Source organism: Siphateles boraxobius, unplaced genomic scaffold, assembly GCF_051911475.1.
Source record: "Siphateles boraxobius isolate OS27281-9 unplaced genomic scaffold, OSU_SipBor_1 66, whole genome shotgun sequence".
Taxonomy (NCBI): Eukaryota; Metazoa; Chordata; class Actinopteri; order Cypriniformes; family Leuciscidae; genus Siphateles; species Siphateles boraxobius.
In genome coordinates, this window is record NW_027509193.1 from 5299729 (window position 1) to 5324068 (window position 24340).

The 24340-nt window shown below is 37.5% G+C and overlaps 1 protein-coding gene across 2 annotated transcripts in view; it reads right to left on the reverse strand.

Annotated features, from left to right (window-relative positions):
- adgrl1a (adhesion G protein-coupled receptor L1a) overlaps positions 1–24202 on the reverse strand; it is a 174092-nt gene extending 149890 nt beyond the window's left edge. The window contains exon 1 of one of the 2 annotated variants that reach the window (XM_077211749.1): positions 23293–24202. The gene's annotated coding sequence lies outside the window, so the exon portion shown is untranslated. The remainder of the gene's footprint in view (positions 1–23292) is intronic. The other variant, XM_077211748.1, reaches the window with a different exon arrangement.
- Between the last annotated feature and the right edge of the window lie 138 nt (positions 24203–24340).

Below are 24340 nucleotides of genomic sequence, written 5' to 3' on the forward strand. Positions count from 1 at the left end.
CATTATATGCAATGCAATATAATGCATGCGTGTCCTATGTGTGACATATTTTGCACACAGGTAAAGGTGCCCAATATCAGTCATTTCTAAAGTAAAAAAAAGAAAAGAAAAGTGTTTTTAAAATATCTCTTTATTTGATTATCAGTAAATTTGTTTTCTAAACAGAGATATCGACCATAACAGCAATATTAATATCGGTTATCGGTATCGGCCACAATTTTCACATCGGTGCATCACTACTTACGAGTTCACGAGTCTGCCCATCTGTGCAAACCATAGCATGTTGAAATCCATTTTGCTCTTTATTGTGTACAGTATTTTCTATTGCAGTAAATCTATCCCAACCAATGTTAAAGAAAACAAAAACAAGGCGGCATGTGGTTTAAAACATGGCAAGTAAAATAAAAAGCACATCTGTATGCAATACAGTTTCATTATTGTTCATTATTATTCAGAGCGGCTTACTATAAATAATTTGTGCGACCAAATCATATTTTGCGCTAGTAACTGAAAAAGTTAGTAGTGCAAGTGCCACCAGTGGAAAAGGTTAGTGTAGTTCCCTGGCATCACATGTGCTGTTTTTCCAGGGTCACACGCACTGAGTGTAATATGAGTTTAAAATATGTCGCTGCCCTCAACAAAATGGCGGAAAGCCAGAGAAAAAAGGGCCTATGTGTTTGGAGATATGAATATTTGAGAAAGGCATGTGGTAGGCGGTGGCAGGATGTGATGAAACACAAGCGAGTGAGATGGAGGGGTAGGAGAGGGTTGTGGCGGATCGTCCCGAGGCAGCCATGCGAATGGATGAAGGGTAGGCGGGGTCACGTGTGGGTGGAGAGGCGGGACTCTTCTGTAGCGGAGACAGATGCCATGCTGGTTAGACTTCATTTCCCACCGCCAAACACCACAGAGCATGCCAACCTCGAGAGCGTGAGCCTGTGAACATCACAACCTGTCAACCTCCATCAGACAAGATGTGCTGTCACACTTTTCTGATAAGTCCCACCCAGCCTCCTCTGCTCATTTGCTTTATTTCACTGTTTTAGCTTCTTCTGAAACCTCTGCAGCAGGGCTCAGTCCCCACTGCAGCAAAAAGAAAAGTCATGTGAGGAAGCGAGAGAAAGAGAGCGAGAGCGAGACGTGCGAGATGTAGAAAGAGCAGTGTGACATTTGGCTCAGTGTTGCATTATTGGCTGTGGCTGATGTGATCAGAAGAGATTACAGAAATACAATACTCACACAAATCACCTCTCCGCCTCTTCGTCTTACAGCTGTCTCTCTCTCAGCTCACGTGTGGGACACCCTGCCGTTATCAGCACCGCCGGGACACCGAAGAGACTTTAGTGTCTACTTTCTCTCTGTGAATCATCTCTATTCTAGTCATTCATCTCCTGGTGTCATGTAACCAGACTTCTGCGTGAAGTCCGGTCCACTTTCCAACTTATTCTGCACAAGATCTGCCCACTTTGTAACATACTTTGTTATGATGCTCATATTGCATAATGATGTAAGAGACAGTAAGAGAGTCTCAGGCTAGTTGACTGAATGATCATTTGCCCTTTCAGGCCTCTGCCACACTGCAAAATTCACTGAATATTCATTATTTTTTGCACATCTATTAAAAAGTTTGGTTTTCTGTTATGCATGCTAAATTGTTGATGAAAATTCTGCTGATTTGTCACCAAGATAATGTTATCCAGCTGGCTCAAGTTTTGTTGAATTAGTCACATCAGTAAAAAATGAGTGGGAAAACTGCAAACCAATCAGTAATGTTTTGCAGTAATGTTTCAATCAAACGGGCGTTCATTCATTTATGAATTCATGAGTATTTTTTATTAATTTATGTTAATTATAGAAAACTTGACATTTGTCGATATATTACATGTTAATAATATATATATATATATATATATATATATATATTTTTTTTTTTATAAATATTATATATAAAATTTTACATTTATTTATTGATATATTATATATGTACACACACAAACACACACACACACACATATATATATATATATATATATATATATAAGTGTACATATATAATATAATATTATTATTATATTATATATACAATTGTACATTTTTATTATTCAAATACTTTGATTTGATGGCAAATCCAGTAACAATGTCTTTCTCAACAGCCCTCATTTGATCTTTTTTGTCCTAACTAACTTTTTTGTCCCTTTGATCATTTGAGTAAATCAATTGTAAAACAAGTGAGTACGAATTTGGGTAAGAATGGATTTTACGAAATATTTCATTCTGCTAATGTTTCATGAATGAAGTCCACTTTATCAAGCCTGGTACATTGTAAACACAACTTAATCTCCAGGCGGACCCATAAAAAGCTGAATATCAGTCAATTAGAACCAAAACAGGGGATTTCTTGCATCCTTTGCTATTTCATGTGCAATATGTTGAACAATCCTCATCTCCCGCACCTGTCTCCTGTCCTGCACTTCAGTATTTCCTGCTTGTCCTGAACTCCTCCGCTCTTTTGCAGGACTAAGAGTCCTCCCTCCCTCTGCCCAGTCACCACTACCTATTGACTAATAATTACCATAATTAATTTGGCTGGTTATAAAACAAAAAAGCGAGAGCAAGAGCGCGAGAGAGAGAGAGAGAGAGAAAGAGAGAGAGAGAAAGGGGAATTTTAAAAGCTGAATGCGTTCCAATTTGGCACTGTAATGTATTCATTATTAATGAACGCTCTTATTTCCTGGTCTCTGTGTACTCGGTTGCACTTGGTCTGGCTGTGGAGGAAGGGAGGGAAGGTGGGCTTCACTGGCTGCCAAGGCCAGTACCACATGCACCCCCTCATCCCTTGCACATTAATTCACTTATTGATCACATTTGGGGAAGAAAGTGTAGAAAAAGAGCAGGGTAAATGGGGCCCACCGCAGTCACAATGCAGATGGATTGTGACCGCGACAGCTGGACGTGCGCAGCGGCCGTTCACGCAGCTTTGAGCGTGTCCGGTTCATTCGGATCCGCGCTAACACACACATATGTGCTCCGAGAGAATCTATACAGCTCAAACCTCCATGAAAAGCAGCCCGGCACCACATTCATTTCATCCGCAGCCCAGCAGGACCCAGGATCTGGATCCATATGCATCGATTCACACTTCGACAGCAGTTATTCACTTATCTGTTTACTCATTCATTCACTTATCCATTTCATCTGACTGCCAGGCCAGCAGTCCAGCTCAAAGTTTGCCCATCGATCCCTTCTAGACGGTTGCTTTGCACATCCTTGATAAAAGTGGGTATGGACAAACAACTCCGCTGTTAGGACTGTCTGTTTTATTTCCATTTCATTAAACGTAAGCCTAGGGCTGGGCGATATTCCAGTTAAAATGAAATTTGTCAAATGGTATGTATTCATAGATTCATTGTTTTTATTTTTCTTTTATTTTTATTTTTATTTTTCTAACCGCTTTCTGTGTGAATCAGCCCTAAGAAGCAGAAATTGCCAAATACGTATTTACATCATGCCTAGACCTTATGCAAATACACCTGTACCTTAATTGCAAGTAAGATAACCACCTCATGTGAAACTAAACAAATAGCATGTCTAGCCCAGAAACTAAATTTTTCAGAGTAAACTAAATGTCTTGAGAGTGGAACACATGAATATGAGTATTATTATGAGTATATGATATTCACAGAAGCAATAGACAAAAAGCATTAATGGATCAATAAGAATAATGTTTGAAAGGATTCATCATATAAATAACCATAAAAAATAATCATAATAATCATACGCATATTTTTTTTCTTTTTCTTATACACCACGTTGAACAAGATTTCATTTTAATAAGTATGAATGAATATTTTTTTACTTTTAAGTTACATTTGTTTAATTCTTTGTTCATCCTAAAACAATTATTTTATTTTTATTATTAAGATGTCTGCACAAGAGTTAACTTAACTGAATACATTAAACTGAAATTAAATATCTTTAACTGGACATGTTCTGTTTACTCTGCTAAACTATAATCACTAAAACTGAAACTAAATATATAAACATAAATAGAAATGTGTTCAAAAAAAAAAAAAAAAACTAAACTAAAACTAACAAAACCATTAATGAAACTAACTAAAACTAAACTGAAATATATAGGAAATTTAAAAAAAATATTAAAATAAAAAATAATTTAAAAATGCACAACTATTATGACCTTACCATATACCGCAAAATAATAACTAGATAACAAGTAAAAAACGACCACACCTTGGGAATACCTTGGGAATTATTGGGTATTAGTTGTGTGTTTATATTGAGTAACTATATATTATTTGCCAGAAAGGTTTCCATCATGCCATGGAAGGCTATGCAAAACAAACTGAATGATGAAACTGGGCAAACTGTGTGATGAAGAAGCTTCAGAAAGACACACAACACTCATCCTTCTCAACTAAAAAAAGAAATAGAGCAATGACAAAATAGCATATGACAAAAATAAAATCAAAAGTGTGATAGGTCTGCAATTACTCTTTAATTATCAAAAGATCATTATTTTATTCAGACATTTTTTAAATTCTATAATTGTGTAATAATACTTTTTTCCCCTTATATCGCATACGCCTACCCATACACCGGCCTGCCATCAATAAAAAAACAACTACTGTGCAATTGAGTTAAGCGGAAGAATTTTACATTGAGGTTTTGTTTTTTCATGCAATGAAGGCAAAGGTCTAAGATGCGACAAGAAGTTTAAAAGTAGTTTAACTTCGAAAAAACGTCTCATGAGCCCGGTGTTCGGCTCTATTTTGTTGCGCTCCATCTAACTGCGTTTAAAATGCAATATGTGATTCATTGCTGTGGAGCTCTGAGTTTGGCAGGCTGCTGCTTAATAGAATTACCTGGAAAAAAAAATCACAAAAAAAAATGACCAATCAGATTGCAGCGAATTCACGAGCTGGGCAAATAGAGCAGGGGACAAATGAAGGAGCTACACACCTGCATCACATTACAGGAGCCCTGCCAAATAAACAGCCGTGTGTGAAGAACAATGGGAAACAAAAAACAATCAGAATTAGAGTCCCTGTAGAAATTACTAATCAGACACACACACCAGTGCTATTGCGCACACACATACAAATGCAAACGCAGACACACATGCGCAAGCTGCGGCGTATAAAGCGTCATGGTGTCTGGGTGGCAGACAGGCTTTGGAGACAGCAACGGTGAAAATTAAATTCCATTTAAGCCTAATCCCATTTACTAACTCTGCAGAATCCCACTGCTATTGTGACAGTCGGGCAAATCTGTCTCAATTGTTACATTGCGGGAATCAATGGAGAAACTGGATAGCATGTAAATAATGGAGCACGGAGCCTGGGAGGGCAGAAGGAGCCGACGGGTCAGACGAGAATGCTTTAGCAAGAGCGGTGGAGAGGATAGATGAGACCAGACAGAGACAAGAAGGGTTGGGAATCGGTTTCATTTTAATAAAAATTACTGGAACCAAATTAGTTATGACGTTCAGTTCTGTTAATGGCTCTTGAGCACCTGTATTCTCCTTATGAAAATAGATGCTTGTATGAAAAAACAAACACCAGTATGCACCAAATATGAAGAAACTAATGATTCTTATGAGCTGATTCTTTGTTAAATAATAATAAAAAAAATAAAAAATGACTCACAAATGAGTCTGCCTCATTGGTCTAGAACAATTCAACAAACAATTTAACAAACTATTAAATATAAACATTTGAAGTAGAATTGTATTATATGGTAATTAAATTTTCAATAATTAAATAATCAACCCTACATAGGACAAGTAGTTTGGAAAACGGATGGATAGAATGGTTAAGGATCTACAATTGTTACGTAGATCTAAAAGAAAGAATAATGGGAAAGCCAGAAATCTCTCCTAATCATGTGGGAACTAGAGTTAATACCTGACCGTCATGTCAAAACAGAGGTGAAGTGATGATGGAGGTAGTTTTTCGGTGTGGCTCAAGCACCAGGTCCGGCTACGGAAGGTTGTCCAAGTCATTCGTACTCAGTGAGCATCGGAAGGCGAGGCAGGCGTTCGTTGCCCCATGAGGGCTGAGCTGTGGGGAACAGAATAAATTGTCTTCCCCCTCCATAGTAACAACTCCTCTCTAATAGAGGACTGGCAGAGACTGAGCCGTTTCCCCAGTCAGAATAAATACTGTCATCTGTTACAAAATGGTTCCCACTTGCCACACCCCAAGTATTCTCCTCAAAATATTATCATCAGAATTATCATTTAATGGAGTTTAATTTGAACCTTCATTTCAACCAATTATTTCACTGTAACACTTTTTACCTCATTTTATCTTCAGGCACATGTTCTTGTTTTTTTTCAAAAGGGATGAATCGTAAGAAACCTTTGTCATGAACATGTAATATTTTGAAATTACATTTTGTATTATTACAATAATGTCAATGACAATTAAAGGGTTACTTAGCTGGAAAAATGGGCTTTCAGTAACATTTGACTGCCTATACAGTAGAAGTTTTTACAGTTTGTTTTTTTAATTGGTGCTACCTGACTAGAGTAAACACAATTTGCCAAATAGGTAAGAACACATCAACACTCATAATACACAGAGCATGTTGCCATCCAAGGCCACTCCCACCACTGCTATGAATACGGTTATGGATAGTCAAATACAGCCTTGCTTTAGTAGGAAATACTTCTTAGCAAACTTTTAGTCATAGCGGTGTCAACCTGTATTGTTCCCGGGTGCAATAATTCAAAGAGTAAACATTTAGTGCGAGTGAGTTACTATCGGTTTCCAGTGAAGGATTCACCGCATTGTAGGTTAAAACTGGATAGTTTCAAACTGGATGACAACAAACACTATTTTAGGGCAAACAGAGGGGAGTAAAATAAAAGAAACTGCTATTATGTAAGTTCCGCCAAACCAAAACGCCATCATGTGTACAGGTAAGAAGTCTGTTGCCATAGTGATCCATTTTTACAATAATGCTGTTTAAAGAGTAGAAAAAGTTCGATACCGTTTTAAGCGATAAACCTACGCTAACAATACATTTTCTGTTAATAACCCTCTGTCGATCCGACTGTCTGTGGGCGGGGATACAAAAATGCTGAAGAATTATCTGTAGTTTTCACTAAAGCCCTGGAGCTGTCAAAACATAATTTTGCTGACAAAGAAAAGTGAATTTCTCAGTCCTGGAAACGGAGAATGAGCAAACAGCGTTAATTTACATATACTACAGACACTGTAACAATACAAAACGGGTTAAAAATCGGCAAAGTTGCACATTAACCCCCAAATGCTCATTACTGGTGTGTTACAATTAACCTATATTCTCAATGCATTTCAAAATCCTACTGATTAATTTGTGTTGTCTGAGGTGTTCGCAGGACCAACATACACTATCACATGCAAATTACACTCTCTCACAACTCAAGTCTCAAATCAAATATACTCAAATCCTTCATACATCTCCCAACTGATTACATTGACATGTAATTCTTTCATTGCATGAAAACCTACATTATTTAAATAAAATACCATTTTATTGGTATCACTGCTTAGTTGGCATGCAGAAAACATTTAAGTAATCTATACTGTTTTCCTCTATTTATTTGCATGTGTGGCCTTGAGGTAATATAAGAGAAACTAAAAGAAGTCAGATTATGATCCTTTTTATGATATATGAATTAATAAGCAGTCTGAAAAAAATTGTCTTCATGTTATTGCTTAAGATACATTAAGGGGAAGTATGTAAAGAATCCTATAAATACACCTAAAAACACCAATAAATCTGGAATCAAATGAACTCACTGTCAAACTTAACATATACAAGTACTGTTATAAAAAACAAAACATACTCTGTATGTACTGTAATAAAAATATTGTATGTAAATATAAAATGTAAATTATTATTTACCATTAATATATTATGATAGAATCTGTTGTACTGTCTTTAATTTATATAATCTAAATTAATAATATTTTAAATATAAAAACATTTTTACTGTAATGTTTAGCTAAATTACACTATTACAGTATTTGGAATCTAATGTGGATCACGATTCAGAATAATGTAAAATGTCCAGACATGATAATTTGAGGAGAAAAGTAATGGTGTGGTCATAAAAATAGGTCTTATTTTTTAATGCATTTTATTTAAAGCAGTCAAAGTCTAATTGACTTAAGCTATGCTTTCAATGTTTACCTCATTGCTGATGTTTTCATAAAGCGCCCTCAAAGGCAGAAGGGGTTGAAAAGGACAAAAAAGACATTCTGAAAAACATCCCACTCTTTTGGTCTCCTGATTTCCATTCCCTTCACATCTTACTTCGAATTCATGTCTCATTTCACATGCGCTTCACGTTCGGCCTCACACTCAAATTCACCCAATTTTGCATTCGGCGGTCGTCGCCGGGTCATTGTGGTTAGGGCTGACACTCCCTGTCAACACTCCCATCACTAACCTCCATTACTCGCTCACTTGCTCTCCCTTTGCTTCCCTGCTCGCTCGCTCATTTCTCTCCCTCTGTCCTTCCCTCATTCGCTTGTACTCTTTAAAATGGGCATTCTCTGTCCTGCCATCTCGTTAATCGACACAATCATTCACCTTACTGCCTCGCCACTGTACCGTAACTCCACACCGGCGCTCTGCATGTGTGCGGCTCACTCCGGTCCAATGAAAGATTTACGAGGACCTTTACGTGTTAATCAGGTTGTCATTCATTCAGCCAAAATCAGAGGCCAGATAAATAAAGGCTAAAAGCTTGTTGGCTGGTTTGGTGTGTGTGTCCGTTGGGTGAAACAGTAGTGGGTTCTAAGCAAACAGAGATCGATTGCGGCACCTCCGGGGTCCCCTGCAACTTGGAAGTGAGAGAAAGCTTATCGCTCAATATCATTCTGGATACAGCTTCCTCTTGCCTTTAACCCTCGCACAGCTCTTTCCTGTCCACCGCTGCTACGCTTCCTGCATTCGACATGAATGTCCAATACCGACTGGCTCATCATTCCCTTTGGCCTCACCTGCGCTCCAACTACTGACCTCCTCTAAAAAATCCATCCGCTCTGGAAGAGCTAGAGAAATATATCCGTTAGCATTCTCATTCATCTCAAAGCCAGTTGCTCAGCTCAGGGATTTATTTTTTTAAACTGGGGTCCGGGGACCCCCTGAGAATCTGTAAAGGTGCATTCACATGTTGGTGGAATTTAGTGGGAGGAAAAAAGTCCATTGTCAATGTTGTAGCAATGTATGAAGCACAGCTCAGACAGAAGTCACTTTCAAACAAAGCAACTTCCTGTTTGTTATTGCTCCAATTTAATGTGAACAACTTGAACCTGATGTGAAATCTGTGGGGCAAATCTTTCGCCCTTATGCAAAATTATTGACCTCGTGGATTCCTATTAAAATGTCTTGATTTGCCAAACTACGGAAAATATGACCGCACCTTATGGGGGTTCATCTGAAAAAAAAAGGGTACATAAAAATTAACTTTGTAAAAATAGTTGTTTCGTCAGAATACACCTACTTTTGGATGGAGAATTTTTTTTTTTTTTTTACAGATGGTGTAGTTCTACCAGCAGGGGCTAGCTGGATCATAGATTTAAGGCCAGTAAGTGCCTCATGTTGGATTATAAGCTGCCAGAATTTGCCACCCAGAGGTCAATGCTTTCGCCCTTACCCGAACACAAACTCAAGGTCCATCAAATGCACCTAAAACCTCCACCTCCAAGTCACCCAACTTTTCCTCTCTCTCTCATATCAACTTCTTGCCCCTTTCCGCTGTCTGTTATCTCTCTGGGCTGCGGTGGACTACAAAGGCCCACCTTTCCATTGCTACTCCTTCCCCTGCCTTTGATTTTCTGTCCATCAAGGGGGCGTGGATTAGTGCTCTCTTGTTTATCTGCTCGTCTGTTTTATCTATCTATCAGCAAGCCCTCCGCTGGGCGGCCGTGGCCCTCGCTACGCATTAATCCCGTATCAGCCCGGCGCCCATCCATCAGCCTGCTGTCTATCACGTCAGATCCATCATCCGCCCATCTGTCTCCCGCTGCCCACGTGAACCGCCGGATGAACGATAGAGCGAGAAAAGTGCGGGATGGAGATGAAACAGATGAGAATAGAGAATGTGAAGGGGGTGGAGATGGGTTCTGCTATACCAGCGGGCCTTCTTCCACCCTCCCCCATCCGCCCAAGCACGTACAGCGAGCTTTGCATGTCCCGACATGCTTATTACCTCCTCGGTTTGTTCCTCTGTAATTTGTTTGTTTGTTTGTTTTTCCTTTTTCTTGCTTGTTAATTCTAGCCAATGGGAAAGGCGCCAGCGGAGGGAAAAGCTCAGGATGGGTCATAAATCCCATCAAGCCCCGGTGCAGCTGGAATCTGCCTCCACTTCCCCTCCTCCACCCCCTTCCCCGCCAGCGAGGGATTCGGCACAAAAGCTTACTACCCTGAAACAGGCTCAATATCTGGGTGCATGAGGGTCAGGTTGATTGCTATTTATACACAAGGACGTTTAAGTGCAGAGGAAGAGGAATCTAAGAACACATGCTGTGTGGGTCTATGCACCACCGCATTGATGCACAGGTGCAAAGACGGGCACCGGCACGCTAATGCGCATGCCCGAAAGGAAAGGTGACTGTGAGAGGATTGCGATAGGAGTGTGAGAATGAATCAGGAGTGAAGCGACAGACTCCCATGCCTCTGACCTTGTCGGACATCTCAAGGGACCTGACGGCACCTTTAACCAGGGCCTCGGCTCTGTAAAACGACTGAACAAGAAAGAAAAAAAAACAAGCATCTCCAAACAAATGTGTCTCTTCCACAAATGAATGAGAGCAGACAGCTGTCAGGAGCAATCCATATCCATCCTCAGTTAAGCAAAGCTAATTAGTTCCACAACTGAGTTTCCAGTCCCACTCAGAGACGCGGCAGTCTGACAGAGCTCCCTACACGGACATGGGATCAGTCACTCACGTGTCAGCCCGTTTTACGGCAAAATTTGTGCACGCGGGCGGCTGCGTGTGAGAAGTTGTGCCTTTTGACTTGTTCCCGAGTGTGTGTGTATGTGTGTTTGAAATTTAGTGGAGAGTGATTGAGGGGTGTGCGATATTACGATTTTTGATCGTGGATGATGATTAAAATGTCTCCACAATCTGCTTTTGAAGAAATATCGTAGTATCGTTTTACAGTGCATTCTATCAGCTGCAGTTCTGTCGCCTGTCTCAACATACTGTACAACTCAACGTACAAACACATCGTACATACACATCACTCGTTAATCCAGAGGTACGAGAAACTGCAATTCATAAAAGTTCATTATTTGCATGTACTTTAAAGTCTTGCCGGTTAAACATTTCATTCGCGCGCTGATGCGCTGTTCTAACGTGCGCTTTTCTGAACGCGTACACCCGAAGCGCAGGAAGTAACAGCCTTTCAAACAGCGCCTGGTTTACTGGACTAAGATGTCTCATTGCGCTAATACTATGAAATACACACAAGGTTTACATAAACATAATTGGTTATGTTTAAATTGAAAGTAAACATTTGAGCGAAAATGTGGTGTGTCTGTCATATGCGTGTATATTAGATGCGTCGTGTGCCGGTCTTAAAGAGACAGTAGCCTATGGTAAACATGCTGTCGCTTATCCTTAAAGGGATAGTTCACCAAAAATGAAAATTCTGTCATTATTTACTCACTCTTATGTTGTTCCAAACCTGTATTAATTTATTTATTGTGCTGAACACAGAAGAACATATTTTAAAGAATGTGGGTAACCAAATAGTTGCTGGTCCCCATTGACTTCCATAGGGAAAAAAAATTATATACACAGGGGACCAGCAACTGTTTGGTTACCCACATTCTTCAAAATAACTTTTATTTTCAAACATTAAAACACAAAAAACATTTTCGGGTTTAAAACAACTTGAGAGAGTAAATTATGACAATTTTCATTTTTGGGGGAACTATCCCTTTAATGTTAACAAAACAACAAACAAAACACAATGAGAAAATCACTCACTGACCCCAGAACTTTAATAGTAGCTTTAATAAATATCAATGTATAATTTATACAGTGAAGTATATGTAGCGTTTTAATTTCATATTTGTTAATTTAATTATTTTCTTCAATGCTACTGCTAAATACACCTGCTGTATCTGAAAAAATAAAGCAATGTTTATTTCATTTGTATATTAAGTTAAGTAATGTGTATTTGTTTTTAATAACAAAGAAAATAATGACAAAGATTTTTATCTTCACCACTTTGGCCTAAATGTCTGCCATTCTTTTTTATTTTATATTTTGCTACCTAAGGCTTTATTTTTAAAATAGGGACATTAGTTTGGCTGTAATGCTCAGTCACTTGCAAACTAGTAAAACCAACTTGAAAAAGAATCATGATAAAAAATCATGAATCGTGATTATCCTAAAAAAATCGTGATACGATATTTTTGCCATATCGCCCGCCCCTAGGCTGGTTATACAAGTGTGAAGGTGCCTCATTCTAAATTGGTTGCCTCTAAAATAGAAAAGATTGCCGTGTTTAACAGATGCAATCACCAATCAAGGCTGGCACAAACACACACCTACACACTCATTTACATGCGCACACCCACCTACACATGAGTGCGCAACATCACGCCCAAAGAATCAATCCGTTTTTCAGACAAATAACAGAAAAAGAGTGTGGATACCCCGATCGATATTGTACCTTCAAAGCATTAGAGTTCATCACCATGTGGAGCTCTGCATAGCCGCGCGACCCTCTGTTTAAGCTGAAACTACATTAATTCAGGCGATCAATATAAGCAATCTTTGGGAGAAATCAAGCCACTGTGAAAACAAGATTCCATGGGAAAAGAAGGATGACTCATTTTAACAAAAAAAAAAAATGCCACTTAAATGCCAAGTGTTTTTATTTGCACCTGATTACCAACCCGAGTCAATGACCGGGCAGAAACAATGGTTAAGGTATTGTAAAGCCACTGAAATTTGGCAAGTGGAAATGTGTGTTAGTTTTATAATTTATTCATTCGCATCCAATCAGAATGTAGCTTCTGCTTTAAAGGTCCTCTGTAACAAATGTTATTCAATGGGTCATGTGCCTTTTTTTTTGTAGTCCCCTATCAACCCACTGCCACCAGCTTGATGATTTTTTTAAAAATAAATTATTTTACTAAATATATTTTAATATCTATTGTATGAATATATATTTAATACTTAAACATATGTCAGTTATATACAATATACTACTGTGAAATATGATTAAACTTAAGTAAAGTATCTCTTTTTTATTTTAGTATACCGGTATACTGGTTTGGAGCTCAAGAAACATTTATTAAAATTATCAATGTCGAAAATTATTTTTCTTAGAAAATGTGATGCATTTTTTTCAGGATTACTTGATCAATAGAAACAGCATTTGTTTCAAATAGAAATATATATATATATATATATATAGATATAGAAATATATATATATATATATATATATATATATATATATATATATATATATATATAGTTATCATTAATGGCTATAATAAATATGTACTATTATTATTTATTAAATAGTATTAATATTGTCAATATTAATTATTACTATTTTTATTAATAAATATGTTTAATACTGTATATATTTATTATTATTATTATTTATTAATTACTCGATCAATAGAAAGTTCAAAAGAACAGCATTTGTTTCAAATAGAAATATATATATATATATATATATATAGAAATATATATATATATATATATATATATATATATATATAGTTATTATTAATGGCTATAATAAATATGTACTATTATTATTTATTAAATAGTATTAATATTGTCAATATTAATTATTACTATTTTTATTAATAAATATTGTTAATACTGTAAATATTTATTATTATTATTATTATTATTATTTATTAATTACTCGATCAATAGAAAGTTCAAAAGAACAGCATTTGTTTCAAATAGAAAGATGTATTCACTGTTACTTCAATTGAATGTGTCCTTGCTGAATGAAATAATTTCTTTAAATTTCTTTTGTCATTTAAAATAGTATAAGTACTCATTTTAATTGAAAAAGTTTTAAAATAACAACATATATACACATCCTTTACTTAGGAGACAACATTCATACAGTATACACAATAAAAACCCTACCTGTGGCTCAAGTCTCATCTCTGCCAGGTTGTTAAACACAGTGGTTTTCACTGGTTATAATGAGGTCAACAGCGTCTATAATGTCTGATCGAATATCAGCCAGGAGTTAGAGTGCTGATACAGTGTTGACATTAGATTGCGACAGCATGGATATTAGTCCTGTGCATTGACTGGTGGGCATTGTAATGGTCGTGTGGATTCTGCATAGGTCAGCAGGTGCATTGCTGAGGGCCAGCGCTGCGCATTGATTGGACAGCGCACTCATTATGGGATGTGCTGCCGTCAAGACATGCTAGCTTGGTTTCTTCAGAATGTTTGGTGCTATTGTGCGAGGAACAGCATTACCAGGGAATCAGAAGGTATTGTTCGCACTGGTCTCCTTCTGTTGCATTGCTAACTTTCTCTCTATGCATGACATAGATGACATTCATGGGTACATATTGCCGGAAAAAAGGAATGATCTATTTCGAGTAAACAACAACAAAAACAGTGTGTTTATTAATACTCCACCTTGTTTGTTCCAAATCGGCTTGTGTTAAAAGTAATGCCAGTGTTATAGATTGCAACTCGCAGTGAACCACATAATCTGCTGCCATTAGCTGCCCAGCTGTTTCAACCATTGCATGTGCATTTTCCAGTCGCCCGGCTGCGGGCTGAACATTTTTTGCTCCATTTATGATGAATATACAGTACTAGACAGATGCGACAGAAGTGCAGGCACATTTGTTTTGCTGTAAAGTGATGTGCGCTAGTGGGGATGTTACACAGTTTTCAATCATATTCGCTTCAGCTTAGATGCTCTTAGCAGTCCCTTTTACCAGCATGGAAATACTATTGTACACTATTGGAGCTAACTGATGGAAATGTCACGTACTGTATAATCTATTAGAGGAGAGGAAATCTGCATCATTTGTAATTCAACAATTGCAGATGTAGTTCTAGCTTTGTTTCTAGGCAACTGTTTTATAGCAAATATGACATAGAAATAGTAATGTAAGTGATTACTTGTTCCTATTATGATCTTCTCTCAAAATACCACTATTAAACTGGTTATTACCATATTTTTTATAAGATGGTTGTGGTTTGTAGAGCAAGCAATACAAAAAATGGTACAAAAAGTGATATTGTACCAATATTGTGTGTTATAAGATGCATACATGTAATAATTATGTATAATTACTAAACTTTTTAACAAACGTTAAGTATCTACAGCTGATAAAGATGACATACTTTAAATGGAGATCCTTTTTTTGTATGTCCGTTTGAAAAAAGCAAGGTAATGGTTATTTTCTTGCCCATTACTAGTATATTATGTTTATTGTCTGGAATATTTTCAGTTATTCTGTTTACATCTGCAGCCTCACTCATAAGCCAAACCTCCTTGTTTTCCCTAGATGCAACTCTGTGACTCTAGTACGCTCAAGACTATTGAAGTCTGATTCAGTCTTCGCTGTTTGAATTAAAAAGGTTAAATAAAGACTTTGAACCTTCTTTGTGCCGTCAGACTGTGAGTTATGACTGATGCCCCATGGGGGCTGTTCACTCAGGACACGTTTTTACGTTCCATATGTGCTATTTTTTAATTGTTCGTGTTTGTAAACAAGCACCAGATGGATATCTCACTGTAGTTTCAGCATCTTGGAACATTAATGTTGTTTTTAAGACATTACTGTATGGCAAGTTATGTCAGCTATGAAGCAGTCAGATGAATCTGGAGGCGGGAAAAGTGTTATGACAATGTTCAATGTTCAAATGTTCAATTTCATTTATTAAGCTACATAAAATAATTGAACCTGTGAATGCAAAACCCTGTCATTTTCGTTATTATATGTAAGGAATAATTGACGACGGCCCGTTGAATTATTAGAAAATAACGCATACCCGAGGTGGTAATATGGCCATGATGTGAAGCGGAGTATGTGCTTTCCGTACATACTATTTCTTAAAATTCTAATTCTAAAACTTTAGCCTATGTTTACTATATTTATTTGCTATATCGTTGTGGGTTCTGGTTCTTTTGCTGTTGCGGTCTGGAAGGAAATAACTGAAATCATTTGGCGAACTGTAATGCGGTCAAGACCTTCCAGGAACTACTTTAGCCGTGCGCTTCCCTGAAAATAATTGCACAATTTAGAACATGCCTCAACCAATCAGATTAAAGCATTCAACAGACCCATTGTATAAATTTATTTATACACTACCAACTCATTGATTATTTTTTACAACATTTTATAATAATAGTGAAATCATCAAAAATCTTGTATGCGTTGAATACATGAACCAGATGTGGCCCGGATCTGGGCCGACACTCATTTGCTGTCTGGGTTCTGGGATGTATGCATGCTAGACAATTGTTAGCTGTTGTTTTTTTCCAAATCATCCATTAAAAATCAATTTAAAAAAATAATTGAACACATATTGAATCGAAATTGAATGTCATTTTTTAAATTGAATTTACAAAACTAATTTCAAGACTAAAGGTTTATAATTTATAACAAATGTTTATAATTATGAGAAGCATAAACTAAGTCAAGTGTGTTGACTGGTTGTCCACATACATTTATGATCTCAGAAACATTATGATTTGTTTGTGAGGCTGTATATGTGTGGGCCAATTAGAAATTGATGTAGCGAGGAACCGAGCTGGTATCGTACCGAAGCCAAATGTTGGTATCGAGCCAAATACCCTAATGAGTCCATCTTACAAGTGTGTGTCCGTGAAAGACAAAGATCCCTTTTTGCTCTTTCTCTCCCTCTTTTGGGTGTGAATTATTCTTCCTCTGCTCTTTTTTTCTTCCTGCTGTGTTTTGACAGTGCCTCCTGTTTTCTTTTTTTTTCGACACTGCCCTTCCACTTCTCTTTCCAAGGGCTCCCTCCTGCCCCCCTCCTTCCCTCTCTCTGCAAACAGGCAAACAAACAGCTGCCTTTAGTCCCTGGCTGGTTAGCTGTGGTGCCTCCTCCCTCAGCTCAGAATACTCCCTGACAAACACACACGCACACACACACACACACCTGCTAACAAATGACCAGTTATGACATAACACCACACGTATCATGCATATTGATCAGGCCAGGTCTATCACATGGCTATGAGCTGAACTCGATTAGTGACATATGCAAAATGCGCTTGAGTGTGAGCGAAAAATTGTCAAGGTTTTTTAAATAGCCAGAAGAAAAAAAAAAAGTTGAAACCAACAATTTCCCGTTTATTTTCATGCTTGTGGATGTAACTGAGTTTTGCTAAGTATGCCAAAATTATAATTCTATTTTATTCTAGTTTTAATTTAATTAAAACTAAATAATAATAATAATAATAATAATAATAATAACAATAATAATAATAAAATGTTTAAATAATAAATGACAATATTAATAACAATAATTATTATTACTTTTTCACGTTTTTTCAAATCGGCAAAAATCAATGTTTTCAAAAAGGAAAATATCACCTTAAAAAACAAAAAATTTCACCAGTAAATTTACTTGCATTTCTTTGCACACTTGTGGATGTAGCTTCATTTTTCTCAAGTGTGTCAAAATGTATTATAGTTTTAGTTAAATTAAATATATATAACAATATATGTATTGTTATTATTGTTTACAATATATATTTACTATTAATATTTATTAAATTGTATTATTATTGTAGTTATCAATTATTATTATTTATTAATTATTTAAAAATGTATTAATAATAATAATATTTTGTATTAAGTAATATTATTTAAATAATAATATGATTCTTTATTTTATTTGTATTTCATTGTATTTTACTTACTTATTGCCTTTACTATTGTTGACTGCAACCCTATCCAAAGATACCTGTGAACCACCAGCGTAGGACCCCTACAGTCTCAGGACTTTTTAGAAAACAAAACTTATCCAAGATGTGGCTGATATCTGCAGACATTTATTTAGCAGCTTTCCCACAAATACAGCAGAATAGAAACAAACACAGTAAATACGTTCAGTAGGAGTATGGCTATTAAGTCTATCTGGGAGTTCTGTTGAACGTCTGTGAGTTATTATTATTATTAACGTCTGCAAGCTATTATATTCAACATTCTCTTCCGTTCCCCCCATCACCTGCACAACTCGGTTCAGCTTGACTTCCCTTCTCCGGCTCACGCGGGGAGCTGACTGACAGGATGTGAACGGAATGATGCATGACTGACATTTCGTATCCCGTTGAGCGAGTTCTTCCATTTCGTTTTCAAATGAACGTTTTCAAGGAATTTCACTCAAACCAAATCACTGTGGAATTCCACATACAAATTTGTATTAGGGATGGCACAGAAGTGGTTTAGCACACATTTCTGTACTCCTCATACACATTATACACACTGCCGTTTCATAACTTCCCACACAAAATGCAAAATTATGAGCTATAGTTGATTATTCAGCCGGCGGCAGATGGCAACACCCTTTTATGTGATGATCAGTGAAACGATTCTTTAGCTGTTATATCGGCATCAAACGGCATCCTAGTTTGGGGGAAAAAATACCACAGCAGGAGAAGCCTTGTGTCTTGTTAAATATGTTGGATAACCAGAGCTGTTTTAGACCGCTCAGAAGCGGCAAAAAGGTGGTTTTAATTGGGGAACGTCTTGGCCTGGATGGATTGTGATATTAAGCAATCACACAGTGGTATTGTGTTGGCGACAGAAGTGGGTGTGAAGCCGTTTTGAAAAGCTTTAGCTGGCAGAGCCTCTTTTGACAGCAATACCCCTAGTAAATTGCCCCCGCGTCTCAACACTCCATTGATTGGGCTCTATTTTAGCCTTTCACAGCTGTAAACCGACGCAAAACCACCCGCCCCCCCCCCCACCCCACTGAGTCGATTGACATGATCCAAAGACAGCAGCCAAACAATCCGCTATCTGTCCAGACGGACCCATTCGGCTAATTTAACATGCACTCAATTTATAAAAAAAGAGCGTTCATTGATTTTTCCATTCATATGCACTTGTTGATCAAGAAATTCCATAGTGCTCCATGATCCCTCCGACGGCTCCCGATCAGTGCCGTATGGAGGTGCGAAAAGGGAAGAGGGAACGCGGCGCACAATCCTCCTCTCCTTGTTCCAGATGTAGCTGGGGTTTTTTTCCGCACAAAAGCCTTGATGCCTGGCGCCTGCAGTCACAGGCTGCTGCATTCATCCACACATTCAGAACAGCACTTCACGACACAAAGGCCGCGACTCAGATGCAGTCTCGAAAAGGGACGCCCAGTTCCTGCAGCTTTTGTGCCTTTTCACAACAACTAGGACAGTTGCGACAGCATCCACACAAACTCTTTTCTATATTTTGCTCTGTCTCCCCCAGTGGATTGCGAAAAACCCCATTCATACAGCAATGAGCCTTCTTATAATGCAATGTCTGTCAACACATAATGAACTAACAGAAGAAAGAGCAAGTCTGTTGCAACCAATCAGACATATAAAATATTTGCACTAAAACTATTTACACTGATTTGGATTTAAATAGTTTGACTACCCTTAATGAATTGTTTTTACTTCAAACAACTACAATAATCACCAGAGACTAAAAAAAGAAACAAATGGATCATTGCAATGTGATGCTTTTTACAAAAATGCATTGTTTCGCTTAAAACTACAATCTTAAACAGGCTTTTACTCCACCGATTCTTTAAAAAAAAAAACAGTTACACTTAATTATCAAGGTGTTCTTGTTACAGTGTAATTTTGTGACATTGTTTCATTGTAATTACACAAATAAGTACTAAGTAATAATAATTATCAACATGTAGTTACAGTTAGGGTTAGTTGCATGTAATTATGCATAATTTACTGTTATTACTATGGTACGTACATGTGTAACAAGGACACTACAATAAAGTGTTACCAAAAAAATATAAGAGTAAAATAGTTTCTGCTAACCTCTCTCTCTCTCTCACACACACACACACACACACACACACACACACACACACACACACACACACACACACACACACACACACACACACACACTAGATAGATAGATAGATAGATAGATAGATAGATAGATAGATAGATAGATAGATAGATAGATAGATAGATAGATAGATAGATAGATAGATATGAACAGGGAGTTAGGAACAGGGTTTGTTACTAAAAGGGTTATGCATAACTTAAAATTATTTCTATAGTACATACTGTGCAGTGACTTAAAATAAAATCTTACCAAATATATAGTATAATGTGAAATGTCTTAAAGGGTTAGTTCACTCAAAATGAAAATTATCGCATAATTTACTCACCCTCAGCCCATCCTATATGACTTTTTTTTTCACAATCACAAACACAATCAGAGTTATATTAAAAAATATCCTAGCTCTTCCAAGCTTTATAATGGGAGTGAATGGTGCCTGAGATTTTGAAGTGACCCCCCCCCCCCCCCCCAAAGCATCCATCATAAAAGTGATCAATGCGGCTCCAGGGGTTTAATAAAGCCTTCTGAAGCGAAGCGGTGGGTTTTTAAAGAAAAATGTCCATATGTATAACCTATTTTTTTTTTAAACCTGAGTTTTATACTATTATCATACAATCAAATCTATAATCATAGCCTGATGATTATTCATGTTTGCTTTAGCTACTTTTCAAAACAATACCCAGAATGGTGCAGTGTCAATATGGATATCAGATGACACTCCCTCTGAATGGGCCTTACAGTAAGCTACAAGCGGCAAAAATCTTACAGTACTGGATGATTGACAGCATAACAATACCCTAACCCTGTGGGTTCCCGGAGAGCAAGAGATACAGAGAAACAGACAGAGAGAAAGGAGGAGAACAGAAGGAGACAGGGGTCTGAATCTGTTATGAAAAATAAATAAATAAATTAAAAAAACAGTACCTGAAAAAGCAAGAGCCTTGTGCACTCATGAGACACTGGTGCACTGAACAAGAGAAAATGAAAATGATATGTCCTCTCAGCAGCTGGCCTGGACCATCTGCACACACCTTTGCTTAATGCAGCTAAGTGCACTTGAAGAGGATAGAAAACTGAGAGACGGTACGATTCAAAGGAGCGTTAAATGCCGTGAACAAGCTCTCTACGTAACATTCAAACCAGAAGGTCAAACCAAGACCTTGTGCAAGTCCCGGGTTCTCCCCATTTTTGTGCGTTTAAATATAAAACAAAGACAACGGAGGGGGGAATGTCAAACTGTTGGATGCTAGGTTTGGATGCTATAGAGGAAAGCATCGCCACTGAATAAACGTCAACCAAACCTGTTGTCGGCCAAACATTTTAAAATACTGTGAGACAAACCTCACTGAAAATAAAAACAGCAACAATTGAAACGATTTTCACAAATAACTACAAAGCAATTAACACCAATTTGAACGTGTGAAATATTGAAAAAATAAATTATTGTAAAACGTACTCCAATAATCTTTGCTTTAATCACAAAAAAAAAATGTTTCACTCCAAAATCATTTTTTTAACAGTACTTCACATACGAGACTAATTAATTAATTAAAAATAAATAAATATTCTCACACATTTCAGCAAATACATTTACATGACTTTTCTATTCACTGGATAAGAATTGCAATATGATAGCACTATAACATATTTTAGTGCTAAGCGCAACTAATGCACATCCAGAACAAACATTTAAATAGTTCCTTCCAATGAGCAAATTGTCCTTTAAACAATTTACTTTGTACTTCCCTCGCTGTTCTCTTCTTTTACATTGTGGGGGATAGAAAAATAAATCATTGTTGGAAGCTTGACCATCACAGCCGTTGTTTCAAGGCACGGTAAAATGGGCTAACAAATCATGCATCTGACAATAATGTTGCTATGACTGTATCCCTATGTGGATCCATATGTCAAATCCAGACCATTGCCGTGAAAGCTCTGCCAAAATAAAGATGACACAGATGCGGCCAATCTATCAAATCCTTTTCATCATACACAGGAAATGCTGAGAACTGGCCACTTTTGGCAAAAGCAAAAGAGAAGCGACTTAAATAAATTCCTCCGATGATTACTGCCACAATATAAAAATGAGAGCTATCATTAATATTGTGCTAATGCTTGACTATAATTCATCTGCTCGGAGCTTAGAATAATTGTTCTGACACTCGGACAGAGACACATAAATCCTTCGCTCTGTTCTGACTGAGAGAGTGTTTGGCAGTGAACCAGTCCTACAGCAGAGAACTGGCATGTTATACCTAAACCAACATTAAAAAGCTTCTGCTCGCACTGAGGTGTGACGTTTAAAATGGAACCTAATGCTTTGAGGAGATTCAACTTTGGTCCACTCGTGTCCATTTACCTAAATGTCACCCAGCATCAGGAAGCAATGAGCTTTTCTGCATAGACTAGACTACTATTTAACATTACGTGTCCAGAGATGCTTGTGATGATTCACCTTGATGGGAGTAAATGTAGTGACATAATGCTCACATTCCAGCTCTCGTAGGCCTTTACATTCAAGACAAGCAAAGGTCGAGATCTGGAGGATTTTCTATGCAACATTTGAGTGCTCTAATTCGAGGTTTCATGCAGGCCTATAACATATAATGAGATAGTAATGGTAAAATGTGCGTTTTTAAGACAGAAATGTGATATAGATGATATGTGATAGAGGTATCAGAAGCCATGCTCTTTCTGAATCTCTGTATGGCTGCAGAATATATAATGATATCTCATTACATCCATTAAAAATGCTCAAATACAACTTTTATTATTATTATATGTTGGTGAATGGTGCAGGATCACTATAAAGTGTCTGTCCAACGTGTCCGATTAATAACAACATAAAACACAAAAACGTCTCAAAATGTTATAATTTGCAATAATATTTGTACTTCGCATAGTGTTTGTTGGGTAATAGCTCGTTTTGCAAACCTACATGCAATGAATAAACTGTAAAGGTACGTATATAGTTGAACCAAAGTGTCAAATTTGACAATTTGTTGGATATGAATGACACGCGCATATTTATCATTACGCGCGAGCTTTTATTTGTGTCTGACGCATCATGAGTGCGCGTGTCAACATAAGCATAAAATATCAATAAAACACCAATAAATAAACCTCGTTAAATGCCAGAGGCGGCAATAGATGCCCGTGCTCGATCCTTCTGCAGCATATCCAAAATCATAAACCTCGGGTTCATACCTTTCTGCGTTTCCTTCTGTTCTTCAGTGAATCTCATTCATTCTTCAGCCCCTTCGGTCGTTTTATCTGTAGTTTTCTCCTTCTTCGTGCGGATGCATGCAGATTAAAAGCGAATAGACCGAATGGAGCAGTCAAGAGAATCAACGGAGGGAGAAAATTCGTGATAAATACGTACAAAACGACGAAAAACAATCCGACATGTTAAGTCAAACAGGCTCTAACGACCGGACTCACGTCAGAATCATAACAAAACAACAGCGCGCGATGTTTGATAAACGACTCACTGATAATAAGTCCACATGAGACGCAAATGAGCGAAGAAAATATCGTCCGCAGTCCCGTTTTCAGCAGGGAACATAACGTGAAACGTCTCCCCAAATCCAAGAAGGAAAACAAGGACACGCAGAAATGTCAGGAGTGGACGGAGGCAAGCCAGTGAGTGTTCATATCGGACTCCTCGTCGTATTTAACACACACATTAGAGCAGAAATGAAAGGTTGTGGTGTCGACCCATGTGTCCTCCCGCCTCGAAACCAGCAGTCGCTCTGACTCCCTCCGTCTGAAGACACGCAATGTCGATCTATCTCTTACGGCACACTGACTTCTTATCCGACTCCCATCTAAATTAATAAACCATACCCAGGTTTATTAATTTGCACCGTGCGTGACCGTACGCGAAATGACAATGTATTATTGATCAGTCTCGATGACTGATTCATTGACTGATTCAACCTCGGATCTGGTAAATAATTAAAGACTTGCTTATTTGCAGCTCATTTTTAAAGGCTGCTATTTAAACTACTACTAATACTGTCTGTGCATATGAAGGTGCCCTGACTTAAGTCCGCTGCGCTGTCCAGCATGCTGGGGTGATATTGTGCAAAAATTCAGATGGCTTTCGGTGTGGGACGCCTATCAGTTGAGCTTTCACTGTTTAAGAGTGTATTAAGAGGGGGCCTGGTCTAAGCGGGGGCTGGGTTATGATATTTTGAGCGTATATTAAAGGGGCGTTGCTTGTACCGGGGGAGTGGTTTATGACAGGTGATAA